Source organism: Armigeres subalbatus, chromosome 3 (assembly GCF_024139115.2).
Source record: "Armigeres subalbatus isolate Guangzhou_Male chromosome 3, GZ_Asu_2, whole genome shotgun sequence".
NCBI classification, from domain to species: Eukaryota; Metazoa; Arthropoda; class Insecta; order Diptera; family Culicidae; genus Armigeres; species Armigeres subalbatus.
In genome coordinates, this window is record NC_085141.1 from 93674538 (window position 1) to 93689427 (window position 14890).

The window sequence follows — 14890 nt, forward strand, 5'->3', positions numbered from 1 at the left end:
TTATTTCTTGTATTTCAGATATTAAATGAATTTCCGTACAATTGGTCAAAACATATCTTTTGCATACAGGACAATACTGCTTAAATATGTTTAAAAATAAGAGATTGGCACCGAATCTTTCGTTTTTTTACACAGCACAATAGTTTTGAGCGAAACTCAACACCCTGGGGTACATCCAGTTCAAAAACTACAAGCAGAACTCCACAATCGAAAGTTGACCTTAAAAAAAATTTAAGAATCGATGAAGCGTACAAAAGTTTTACGGAAAAGGTTGCATTATATTGTGCATCTGTCAATATTTAGCTTCTTTCATCTCCAACACTTTTATGTCATTCATTGCTTCTTTCTTGGTCTTTAATGATTTTCTCAATCTATTTTCAGTTCTTGAGACTTGTACCCTGACCAGGTGTCTCGAGTGTAGTGAATTGATTTGATTATATTCCAATTGTTACACAACCTGTTTTTTATGGCACCGTACTTTGTTTACTTTCCGTACTTTCCTTAATCCTTATGCTGATTTAGGACTAAACACTGTTCATTAATCTAAAACAGTTCTCCAGTACAGCGTGATAACACCAGTAACATGTTATATAATCAAAACGTTAGCAACGAATGACCAGAGACAGTTGTCTGCTTGGAATTAAATATAATTGCTCACACTCGACTACCGTCGACAAAAATTTTCAGACAAAACTTGAGTCACTTCCAAGGGAATATCGTTCAAGCATTTTCATTAGGAGATTTTTATGTTCTCAGAAAGCTTCCGTTGCTTTCCATCATAAATATCTAGAACACATCTAGGCGTCACATAAAAGAATTCTGGTTCCATTTCCTCTTTTCATTGTACATTTGACGAGGTTGGATAGTTCCAAAAGGGAAAATGATGTCATTGGTCATTCTTTTTGAAATTCACGTATAAATCGCTCTACTGATGCCGCCGATGCTGAAAAAAGGTCAGTTGTATACTGTTGAATTCAGTTGAAATAAACTGATGTAAGGAAAATTGTACATGTAGGCTTTAAGGCGATCTTTAAAATCTTCGTACACAAGCTTTACGTGAAAAGGCGTGCATTTAAAATAGTGACCCTCGCTCTCCCCCACACCAAAAAGCTCGAATTGAGCCCCCTGGTAATGGACACTCAATTCTCAGCCATACTGGTAACACATGAAAAAATAAAAAGGATACTTAATAAACTACTACGTGGCTGAGAATAAATAAGTAAATAAACACCAAATAAGGAGAAATACGAAGAAGAAAAAAATATCTTAGAAATGCTTCTAGTGGATCGAATATCCTTTTAAAGAAGCATTTATTTTATTATTATTATTAATTAATAAATGGGGGCCCTCCTTAGCCGTGCGGTAAGACGCGCGGCTACAAAGCAAGACCATGCTGAAGGTGGCTGGGTTCGATTCCCGGTGCCGGTCTAGACAATTTTCGGATTGGAAATTGTCTCGACTTCCCTGGGCATAAAAGTATCATCGTGTTAGCCTCATGATATACAAATGCAAAAATGGTAACTTGGCTTAGAAACCTCGCAGTTAATAACTGTGGAAGTGCTTAATGAACACTAAGCTGCGAGGCGGCTCTGTCCCAGTGTGCACTGAAAATTATGTTGCAGTATTTTTAACTATGCATCTGTTCTTGAAAATACTATTGTATTGTATTGTTAGATTGATTGCATTTGTTATTGAAATAACTGCACGGTATTCAAAACTGCGGTACTGATGCAGTTATTTTTACTATACGCATAGTTAAACTAAGCATGATGCAATGCAGAATATTTTGATCTTGCTGGCTGCCATATTGCCTGTTGTGATCGTGTTGTGAACGCTGCTCAAGATTCTTCCGACACGCCGATTTGTTATTTGAAAACCCAGATTAATCCACCTAGCGGTGATGGCGCCTTTCTCGCGGAAAAAAGTAATAAATGTAGCCTTTACGCTTACACCTCGATGATGTACAAGAAAGGCAAAACAGTTACACCGTCTAATGTTATGATAGAAAATTTACACTAGTAGACGACAGATGGCGCAGCCAAAAGTTTCTCGAATATCCTATGTTCGAATTTTGACTTTCGGACAATTTCATAGTACTATGAAACTCAACGAAGAGCATACTTACGCCTAAATGCGTGCAACACGAGCATCTTTATAGTACGATGAAACTCTTAATGGAAGCAAGCCACGGATAAACTTTAAAAATATTCATAGATGCAAGGCATTTTCATAACACATTATTGATTTATGTGACTATGTCTCATCACTATTTTAATATTATCTATTTTTTGCAATTTGCAATTATTATGAAATTCAATAGTGATCAACAGCGTTTTAGTCTCTGTCGGATGCAACTTGTTGCAAGAAAATCGGTTAAGAGTTTCTATGTGAAAATTTGGCTAATGTTTTTTATGGCATTTTGTGCACACACACACGCACACACATACACACACACACACGCACACACGGACAGACAGACATTTGTTCAGCTCATCGAGCTGAGTCGAATGGTATATAACACTATGGGTCTCCGTGACTTCTATCAAAAGTTCGAATTTGGAGTGAAATGATAGCCTTTCGGTACAACTTAGTTGTACGAGAAAGGCAAAAAGATAAATAATTCGAGAAAGAACTCGAACAAATAAATAATATTGTACTTCCTGGGTTAAAGGTTTGTATGCATTGTAATAGTCATTTTTCCACAACTCATGTTCATTATTTTTCTTCGATGCAGTAAATAAAAAGGACAACATCGCATAACTTAAATAACATTCGATGGCATACTTCAGAGCGAATTTATTCCGGAGTAAACAAGACGATCCGATGCCCAGAATATCATGCTGCTCCTAGCCGGATTAGAGAATGACTTCCATCACAAGGGAAACGACACAAAGTTTAAAAAAAACCGAAAAATCCAGAAAAAGACAACAAAACCTACATAAAATATTGCGTCTTTTCAGCTGGTGATGCAGTATTTTTCGGCTTTGGAAAACTTGTGTCGTTCCCTTTGTTCCATCATATAAGTGAATCATTTGTAAAACTAAAACATGCATAAATAAAATATCGATAATAAACTAAATGTTTCCGGTGCAAGCCAATTGACAAGCTACATTAGTACATTATGACAATAATGAGAAATTATCACAATTCCCCCGTCCAACAACTGCATCGAATTAGTTAATTTCACTAGAAAATTGTTTTCATTTTAAAAACATTCCATGGTTAAAAATTTCACCTAATATTGTAGTGGAGTTGACCATAAACCATGGTAGATTTTACGTTGTGCGTTCATGACAGTCCCATGGTAAAATTAAACGCACATTCTGTTCGAAACAAATGCGACATGTAGTCTGCACAAATCAAGTGGCGTTGTGCATTTAATTTAAACCATCAGAATGGTAATTTTTACTGCAGCGTTGTTCTTAGTGTGGGGATGTAATGCCAATAAGAAGAAGAAGATTAATTAATAAATATGACTATAAAATTAAATTTAAATTGGGAACAAAACTATCTAATTGTTTGCGACGGTTTACGAAAAAGGAAGACAAAACCCCAACTTAATTCACCGAGTGGTGATACTGCCTTTCTCGCATTTAGCCAAGACACCAACCTTATAGGGGCAGCAGGGACTATGTCCAAGGGCTTGACGACCCCTCCCCATGGCCACTGCGAGTTAGGGGGCCTGCCTAGGATGTGGTGGGGGTTTGACAGTGGGCTCTGTTAAACCTCTACAAAAAGCTGCATGTGTCTATAAGCAGGCCCTATCAAATCCAGTCAACACATGAACGTATATGGTGCCGTGTAGGATGCTGAAGTGCAGGCAATAGGAGTACTTCTCCACATTTATATATCGTCTCCAATTTAGCATCCTGTATTGCACCATGTGCGATTTTATGTAGACTGGGAAGCGACCGTGTGCCGCTCAAAGCGCACAAGCCCAACACGAGTGCCAACCGGCACATCAGGATTAATACCAGTGAGATCCTGATTACGGTATACTGGTCACGGCAAGCGACACACACACACGCGCGCGAAAGTAATGCAAAATAAATGGCATGTAAAATGAACGTAAATTTACATTCTTATTTAACCTCAAATAGAGATAAAATAAGGGTTGCTGAATGACATTAGCTTTCCGATTACTATCAATTATTTTCAATCTTAATCCCGTTTCTTTTTTATTTTTCTTACGTTAAAAAAATGATGACGCGGGCGCCTAATCCGAAATTCAAATGAACAATCGCTCACTTTGAGCGATTGATTGTTTATTCTCGCGAAGAATGAACAATTGAACAAGTTAGGGAAATGCTAATACTGCTGTGTAGGTTGCATAGGTCACATCACTTTCCATGGTGAATCCCGATCTATGTTACTGATTACCCCACCCAACTAACACTACTTCCTTCCCGTGGTAATTGTGGAGATGCAGAGGTATTCTCGGTTTCTAGTAGCAACAATTACCACACACTCACATTCCCTCCCTTTCCCAACTGACTGTAAGGACTTGGCCGGCGCCGTTATTGATCAACATTTTCGAGCTGCTGAAACGTGCACTTCGAGAATAGTTGGTTATTCCCAACCACTATTCACTTGGATCGTAGTGCAATTTGCACCAGTTCTGATCAATCACGGAGTAGCAACCATTGATATGTACAGTCAGTCTAAGCTAAGCTAAGTCTAAGCTTTAGCCAAGACACCAACCTTATATGACGCTTATATAGTTCGATTCCATTTTCTTAATAACTTTTAAACGCAATGGTTTAGCGTTATGAAATTTAATAGTGATCAACAAGGCGTTGTCCGCTGTCGAATACAACTTGTTGCGAGAAAATCGGTTAAGAATTACTATATGAAAAAGTGGCTAATGTTTTCCGTTTTTTATTGTACACACACACAAACACACACACATACATTAAATTTTTCATTATATTGATTTTAATAAATCCAATACAAATGCAAATCCAATCCGGATCTTATCCAATCCAGATTCAAATTTATTTTAAATTCAATCCAAATCCAATTCAGATTTAATACAATCGAAATCCAATCCTAAACTAATCCAAATACAATTCAAATGCATTCCAAATCAAATACAAAAGTAATTCCAATTCAGTCCAAATACAATAAAAAAAACAGTCCATATTCAATCCAATTCTAACTCAAATACAATCCACAATTAATTTGAATCCACTCTAATTAAAATTTAAATCCAAATCCAATACAGATCTATTTCATATCCAACCCAAATTAAATCCAAATCCAATCTGAATCGAATCCAAGTCCATTTCATTCATTTATTTAGTTAACATCTAAACAGATAACACTGAATCAACAATTTGACGCCACAATACACGGTTCGAGGCCGCATCTCTCCATCCTCGGATACGCCCCACGCTCGCCAAGTCGTTCTGCACCTGGTCTGCCCATCTAGCTCGCTGCGCTCCACGCCGTCTCGTACCTGCCGGATCGGAAGCGAACACCATCTTTGCAGGATTGCTGTCTGGCATTCTTGCAACATGTCCTGCTCATCGTACCCTTCCGGCTTTAGCTACCTTCTGGATACTGGGTTCGCCGTAGAGTTGGGCGAGCTCATGGTTCATTCTTCGCCGCCACACACCGTCTTCTTGTACACCGCCAAAGATGGTCCTAAGCACCCGTCTCTCGAATACTCCGAGTGCTTGCAAGTCCTCCTCGAGCATTGTCCATGTTTCATGTCCGTAGAGGACTACCGATCTTATTAACGTCTTGTACATGACACATTTGGTGCGGTGGCGAATCTTTTTCGACCGCAGTTTCTTCTGGAGCCCGTAGTAGGCCCGACTTCCACAGATGATGCGCCTTCGTATTTCACGACTAACGTTGTTGTCAGCCGTTAGCAAGGATCCGAGGTAGACGAATTCCTCGACCACCTCGAAGGTATCCCCGTCTATCGTAACACTGCTTCCCAGGCGGGCCCTGTCGCGCTCGGTTCCGCCCACAAGCATGTACTTTGTCTTTGAATCCAAGTCCAATACAAATTGAATTCCAATTCAGTTCAAATTCAATCCAAATTACAATACAAATCCAAATCCAATCCAGATCTATTCGAAAAACAATTCACATTCAACTCAAATCCAATCCAGATCTATTTCATATCCAATACAAATCCAGTCCATATCCAATCTGAATCAGGTCAGAAATCAATCTGAATCCAAATTCAATTGAAATCTATTCCAAATCCAATTTCAGTTCAAATCCAATCCAAATGCAATCCAAATCCAATAGAAATCGAACCCAAATACAAATCCAATCAATATTTGCCTTTCTCGTACAACTAAATTGTACCGAAAGGCTATCAATTCACTCCAAATTCGAATTTCTGATAGAAGTCCCGGAGACCCATAGTGTTATATACCATTCGACTCAGCTCGATGAGCTGAACAAATATCTGTCTGTCCGTGTGTGCGTGTGTGTGTGTGTGTGTGTGTGTGTGTGTGTGTGTGTGTGTGTGTGTGTGTGTGTGTGTGTGTGTGTGTGTGTGTGTGTGTGTGTGTGTGTGTGTGTGTGTGTGTGTGTGTGTGTGTGTGTGTGTGTGTGTGTGTGTGTGTGTGTGTGTGTGTGTGTGTGTGTGTGTGTGTGTGTGCACAAAATGCCATAAAAAACATTAGCCAAATTTTCACATAGAAACTCTTAACCGATTTTCTTGCAACAAGTTGCATCCGACAGGGACTAAACGCTGTGGATAACTATTGAATTTTATAATAATTGCGAATTGCAAAAAATAGATAATGTTAAAATAGTGATGAGACATAGTCACATAGGACTGTGTGTTATAAAAACCCAACTTAATTCACCGAGTGGTAAATGGTGAATTTTCTCGCATTTAGCCAAGACACCAACCTTATATGGCGCTTATATAGTTCGATTCCATTTTCTTAATAACCATTAAACGCAATAGTTGATCGTTATCAAATTTAATAGTGATCAACAAGGCTTTGTTCCCTGTCGAATGCAACTTGATGCGAGAAAATCGGTTAAGAATTACTATATGAAAAAGTGGCTAATGTTTTTCGGTTTTCGTGTGCACACACACAAACACACATACACACGGACAGACAGACATTTGTTCAGCTCGACGAGCTGAGCCGATTGGTATATAACATCGTGGGTCTCCGAAATTTCTATAAAAAAATCGATTTTGGAGTGAAATGATAGCCTTTCGGTACAACTTTGTTGTACGAGAAAGGCAAAAATGCCTTGCATCTATGAATATTTTTAAAGTTTATCCGCGGCTTGCTCCCATTACGAGTTTTATCATACAACAAAGATGCTCGTGTTGCACACATTTAGGCGTAAGTATGCCCTTCGTTCAGTTTCATAGTACTATGAAATTGTCCGAAAGTCAAAATTGGAACATAGAAAATTCGAGAGACTTTTGGCAGCGGCATCTGTCGTCTACTAGTGTAAATTTTCTATCATAACATTAGACTGTTTTACATTAGACTGGTGTAACTGTTTTGCCTTTCTTGTACATCATCGAGGTGTAAGCGTAAAGGCTATATTTTTTACCTTTTTGCGCGTTAGGTGGATTAATCTTTTTTTTAGATTGAAATCGAACACAAACCCAAATCAAATCCAATTCAAATCAAAAACCAATCCAAAAGCAAACCAAACCAAATCCCATTCAAATCCAAACGCAATCCAATCCAAATCAAATTCAAATTCAATTCAAATCTAATCTAAATCTAATCCAAATCCAATCCACATCTTAGCGAAATCCAATCAGAAACCAATCCAAATCCAATAAAAATCTAATCCAAATCCAATCCATATTCATTTCGAAATCAATCCAAATCCAAGCCATATCTAATCCAAATACGATCCACATTTAATCCAAATCCAATCCAGATCTGATTCATATCCAATCCAAATTCAGTCCAAATCCAAATCCAATCTGAATCCAACCCAAGTCCAATCCAAATTCAGTAAGAAAATTCCATCCGAATTTATTCCAAATCAAATTCAAATTTTGTTCAAATTCAATCCGATCAATTCTAATTCCAATCCGATCCAAATTTAATCCAAATCCAATCTGAATCGGATCTGAAACCAATCAAAACCAAAGCCAATCAAAATCTAATTCAAATCCAATCCAAATTCAATTAAAATTCAATCCAATCAAATCAATCAAAATGCATTCCAAATCCAATCCAAAAGAAATTCCAATTCAGTCCAAATGCAATCCAAATCTAATTGAAATTCAACCCAAATCCAATCCAAATCTAAATCAAATCCAATCAACTTTCTATACAAGTCCTATCCAATTTCAATCCAAATCCAATCAAAATACAATTCAAATCTAATTCCAATTCATACCTAATCCAAATCTAATCCAAGTACAAACCAAATCCAATCGCATTCAATATAAATCCAAACCTAATACAATACAAATACAATCCAAATGCATTTCAAATCCAACAAAATTTCAATCCAAATCCAATTTGAATCCAATCCAAATCCAATCGAAATACAACTCAATTCATAATCTGATCCAAATATAATCCAATCCAAACAATCCAGATCCAATTCAAATTCTAATTCAACTCGAATCCAATACCAATCTAAATTCAATCCAAATCGTAGTTTTCTTTTGTTCTCCTTTGAATTCTCTTGCGTGTGTAAACTATAAATTTTCAGCTCAATCATAGTTAATTGACTGTGTTCCGGGTATTAAACCGCACGACTTGGACATTAATTTACAATGTTCAAAAAACTCAGATGTGCATATGCACATTACGTGGAAGATTTTTGATTTGAAAAATATATATGAGGAAGCCACTTTCCCATCGAAGGGAAAGTGGTTAACTCTAAAGTCTAAAGACACTATAAACAAAGACGGGAAATGTTCCAATTGAAATTCCAAATTTACTGTCAGTGCCATTCCAATCGAGCATTCCAAAATATCGCGCACAACATTTGGCAAGAGTTCATTTGAACCAGCACGAATAAATATGTTTGTATTATTATTTGAATACTTTTTCATGGATTTAGGTAAAAAAGTGCTCGTACCGTCAACTGGGGGGGAAGATGAACATTTTTAAGACAAAACATGCAATAACAATGTGTGTTTACATTTTAAATCGAAACAAATATTTTCAAAACATGTACTGCTATACATTGCAATAATCAACAACTTTAGTTTTCTGAAATGCGTTCGCATTTATTAAAATAAATTAAATTATCACACATTTTTTGAGTAATCTGGTTTGGGGGGAAGTTGATCAAGACAGCTCTACTAAAATCATTATGACCTAGTAGTCAAAATACACTAGGTTATTTATATGAATGTTGAATTTACTACGTAAAGAAGTCTACGAAGTCAATATTTGAAACGAAAATAGCGTCATTTATGACTATCTCTCTCTTTCTTCCACAAAATTCATTTTCATGATTATAATCGAAAAACTCGGATTTCAACCTAGCGGTAACATTACTTGAACGGAGAATATTGTTGACTACCGTTTCATAAACAAATTTGGCACTTTTGACTGACACATCAAATGATCATCTTCACCTTAATGATCATCTTCCCCCCAGTTGACGGTATGTGGCTGAAAATCAATTAAACATGTTTATAGTGAATTGTGGCTTTTCATTGGGTGGTTGAACACGATACAAATCAAATATTTTTGAATTATGAAATTCGTATAGATCAATGTGGAAAGTATATCCAGCATCAGCAGTGTTGCGCACGCAGAGTTGCCTGGTGATCTATTTGTTCAGGGATCAGACTTCCCGTCTCTGTATATAGTGTCTTTAGTTACCTCCAATACATTTTTTAAATAAAAACATCTTCCACATACGATTTGACAGTTAGGTACCACACATGTTTCCGACAGAAGAACAAAGGGAACCGAAGCTACAATCTTTATCTTGTAACTAGAATATCTTTTGAACGAAACGACATAATCCTTTCGACGAAATGTCTTTCAACCAAACGTCATTTGACGAAATGTTTCTAAGCCGCCCGTAGCAAAACTTCAACAAACATCGTCGCCGAAGCCTTTCCGACACGACCGATCGCACACCTGACTGATAGTCAAAAACATATTTTCACGAGTTCACTGAAATTTTCAGGCTGATTTTTTTTCTGAAACATGGTTGCTTCTGCACTGTTCTGAAACTATTCTCCATGCTTTCACTCTGAATAAGCTGAAAGAGTAGACTCCCAGAATGGAGTGAAATAGTAGATGATTTTTGTTTTTAAATAATGCATTTCTTTGGTGCAGGACGCTTCCTAAAATTGGCCTTCGGAGTGAATTATTCCTCCTTTTGAAGGACACGTTTGTCCTGATTTTATCCGAAATATGGCTAAACCACGCGTCAGTCTTCAGGAAGTATTAACCGGAGCAAATGTGGATGACTTATTTTGAAGCCCTCATTTTTTTTGAATAGTGCACGATTCTTTCTTATGACGAAGACAAAAGATATTTTAGTTACTAAATAAAGATTGTCGCTTCGATTCCCTTTGTTCTGCTGTCCGAAACATGTGTGGTATCAAACTGTCAAATCGTATGTATTTTTCCTTCATTGACATTTAGATCAACTATCCTCGCCAGCAAAAGATGTTCCGGACAGCGACGACAGCGACAATCTTTATCTAGTAACTAAAATATCTTTTACGCAGACGTTTTCTCGGAATTGAAAAAAAAATCATTCTTTGCAAGCAAGTATATAACCGCTACGAAATGCTTTTTTATATCATTATTCAAGAGATTTTCGGCCCTTGACCGGTTCAACTCTAAACCGCGAAATGCTGTTGACTGCAAACTCGCCAAATCATCCAATCGGGTAGATTGGGTGATTCAGGCAAATCGAATAAATAGGAAAAATCGACATAATTGGAATGATTGAAAAAATATTTGGCAAAATTGGCCAATAGCAATTATTAAATAATGCCAGATTTGATCATTTTTTTTTTTTCAAAAATACTCTTTCCATGTTTTTTAAATATAATAAAATAGAATAATAGAAGTCACGTTTTTCTACGATTTGTTCTCCTATGTTTTGTTCTTTAACACTGAACTCGTATATTGTGAAATTGATGACAGTGACCTTTTTTAATTTCGAAAATCGGTAATATAAGAGATAGCAGTACTCGAGGTGTGTAATCCCCAAAGCTTCAATATCCCAATAAAGTTATTTCTTTGTCAATGCTATTATTTGTGGCTCATTTTTTTTGCAACTTGCCTACCGTTACTATTGCGAAACACAATCGTTTCCCCCAAATCGATTATCATATCCTACCCACCTCAGTTGGTAATCATCGATCGCGCATCGAAGGCACCAATTAAATTATCCGCCTCTCTCCGTACGCCTTATTTGCTTGCCAAATTATCCTCTTCTGTTGGGGAACGATAAAACCGGCACACTCGAAATCGATCGATTTTCTAATCCCATGTCGATGCCACCGCGTCTGTTTGCCGCCGTTGACACCCGTTGTTACCCTTTTGCCCCTTGTAATGGATCCACGTGGAAGACGGCCGTCCGGCGGGGCCCGGCGGTATCAGCACTAGACTAATCCGGTTCAGCCTGGCGAAGCCGAGCAGCCGGCAGCACCCGAAACGCATCCAATTAAAGCTGCATTCAGGGCGGATGGTTGCGGAGCGTGGTCGAAGCAGAAAGGGGGCCGTGCATCGATGGCGATGACCTATAGCCGTGGGGAATCGGCTCTCGAAGCAACAATGTTTTATGTACTCTCAAGTTGGAAGCCGAGGAAATAAGAGTGGAAGTGCTTTCGCGCACTCCACTTGTTGAGTTCCTTTTAATGGTTTTCCAGAGCTGCCTGCTGGCTATGAATGGAGGATGATGGTAACTTCGCATTTATCGAGTCGAGTAGTCTACGATTGTCATCGTCGTCGTTTGGTCCATAGAGTGTTCGGTTGAAGAAAGTGGTGCTCTTGTTGGAGCTATCCGCTAAATATGATCATCAAACCGGTGCAAAAATGCCTCAGTCAGCGAGCCGGAGTGACGAACGTATGGGGGCCTGCCGATGCGGTCTTCGCGGTCACATCGATAAATGTTTGGTTGCAAACTTAATAGGCGAATGGAATAATTTTTCTCGCGGTAGGATTGGTGAAGCTTACCAACGAGTCGCACTGGTCTCACATGACACCGTTCGATGGGTGGACTTTGATTCGAGATGGTTTCAAAAGTCCTCTCTCAGTTGAGTCTAGTCTAGAATAGTCTACAGCCAATTCCAAACTCAATATTGATTCATGCTCATGCTGGGTTCGATTCCTGGTACCGGTCTAGGCAATTTTCGGTTTGGAAATTGTCTCGCCTTCCCTGGGCATAAAAGTATCATCGTGTTAGCCTCATAATATACGAATGCAAAAATGGTAACTTGGCTTAAAAACCTCGCGGTTTATAACTGTGGAAGTGCTGAATGAACACTAAGCTGCGAGGCGGCAATGTCCCAATGGGGGATGTAATGCCAATAAGAAGAAGAAGATGACTCATGTAACTATTCTTTTGCTGTTGCATATCTTTCATTGATTTACGCACAAAAATATCGTTTCCGAAGGACTTGGATTGGATTTGAATTGGATTTGGATTGGCTTTAGATTCAATTTGAACTGGATTGGATTTTGATTGGATATGGATTAGATTTGGATTGATTTTGAATTGGATTAGATTGGATCTGAATTGGATTTGGATTGGATTTGGATTAGATTTGTATTTCATTTGGATCGGTTTTGAATTGGATTTGGCATGGATTGGATTGGATAGATATTAGATTTGGATTAGATTGGATTTGGATTGGATTTTGAATGTATTTTGATTGGTTTTGGATTTGATTTGAATTGGATTTGGATAGGAGTTGGATTGGATTTGGATTTAATTTGGACTGGATCTGAATTGGATTTGGATTGAATTTGGATTAGATTTGGATTGGATTTGGTTTGGATTCAGATTGGTTTCAGATCTGATTCAGATTGGATTTGGATTGGTTTCAGATCTGATTCAGATAGGATTTGGATTGGATTTGGAAGAGATTTGGATTGGATTGGATTTGGATTGAATTATGACTGGATTTGGATTGATTTTGAATAGGATTTGGATTTAATTACTACGTAAGGATTTGGATTGGATTGGATTTGGATTGGATTTCCATTGGTTTGGATTGGATTTGGATTTGATTTGGATTGGATTTGGATTTGTATTAGATTTGGCTTAGATTTAGATTGGATTTGGATTGGTTTTAGATTGGATTTGGATTGGATTAGATTTGGATTGAATTGGATTTGGATTGGAGTTGTATTGGATTTGGATTGGATTTGTATTGGATTTGGATTGGATTGGATTTTGATTGCTTTGGAATGGATTTTGATTGGAATTGTATTGGATATAGATTGGATTATGATTGGATTTGGATTGGATTTGGATTGGATTTGGATTGGATTTGGATTGGATTTGGATTGGATTTGGATTGGATTTGGATTGGATTTGGATTGGATTTGGATTGGATTTGGATGGGATTTGGATTGGATTTGGATTGGATTTGGATTGGATTTGGATTGGATTTGTTTCTCATGAAACATTACAGTTTTGGAAATTTCCAAAACTGTAAATGTTTTATGGGAAACAAAACAAATGTTGCATACTACATAAAAAATAGAAATTATTTGTAGCAACTATTTGAAGAAACTTGCATGTTTTATACAATTGTAAGAAATGTTGGCATTTGCCGAGTGTGTTTATAAACAAACAAGTGAACATGTTTTTTGACAGACATCAAGCCACCCGAACAATCGACACTTTACCACGGCTGATTCGGCCCCCAAAAATGAACCAATCCTTTAAAAAATAACTAATCAGCAAATCAAGACATAAACGCAATTAACGCCGCCGTGTCATGTGCGTAAAGCGCGATGACAAAAACCATTAATTCGAGGTATTTATATTTATGGGTTGAATAAATTTTCACGACCGAACCTCAAACTCGCGAATGCCAAGGCCACCTCGAACTCGAACCTACATCCTACATCTTCGGTGTGCACCGAAAGCTTCAAAGATTCCGCCCACCGTACCATGACGTGCGCCGAATGCTAGATTTTCGTCGTCATCGGTGGTCACACTGCGTGGTGCTGCTGCTCAGCAAACCGGAAAGCGAAGGTCACCGACATTTGGGTGCCCTCGGTGTAAGGAACTGGTCCACGTGTGCGACCGTTGACAGATAAGGCGGGTACGGTGGTGCATTCAATTTCCGGTTAGTTCGAATTTTACGCAATAGGAAAAATTAAATCCCCAACATCTGAAGCTGTATGGCTTACACGGTTTGGCGCTGGGGTCATAACTGCGTACATAAGTAAGTTAGTTTCCACGGTTTGAGCAATACGCAAAGCGAGTTGCGCGTGCGAAGATGTAACGCACAATCAAAGAAGAGCTTTTGCAATGCTAATGCTGCCTGAACGTGATCGCATTGCAAATCCGTCCATCCGAGGCTGTGGCGAAGCGGACATCATCATTCATGACGAAGCTTGCCGTGCCACCCGCCCGCTTGAAACAAACGACGACGACGACGACGACGACGATGAGAATCTGTTTTGTAGTCATTTGGCGAATTTTTCACTTGCCCGTGGCGTCCGTTGATCACCGGGTTATGCAACACGATCACCGTCCGACGCTGGACGGACGGGGGTGCTATCTGACAGAGCCCCGAGAAGCGAGCGATGAGCAATATTGAGCTTTGCATTTTACAACAGGTTGGGTTGCATAGCGGATGAGTTTACCAGTCATTGCATGTCTGTCATCGTCATCCTAATCCTAGAGCAGTCGTTAGTAAGTGCACTGCACACGATATGACTTTAGCTGCTACTGATCAATCGATTGATGAGGAAGGTAGAAT

The 14890-nt window shown here is 38.4% G+C and overlaps 1 protein-coding gene across 3 annotated transcripts in view; it reads right to left on the reverse strand.

Annotated features, from left to right (window-relative positions):
• Positions 1–14890, reverse strand: part of LOC134226505 (uncharacterized) — a 382276-nt gene that overhangs the window by 328217 nt on the left and 39169 nt on the right. The window lies entirely within an intron of this gene.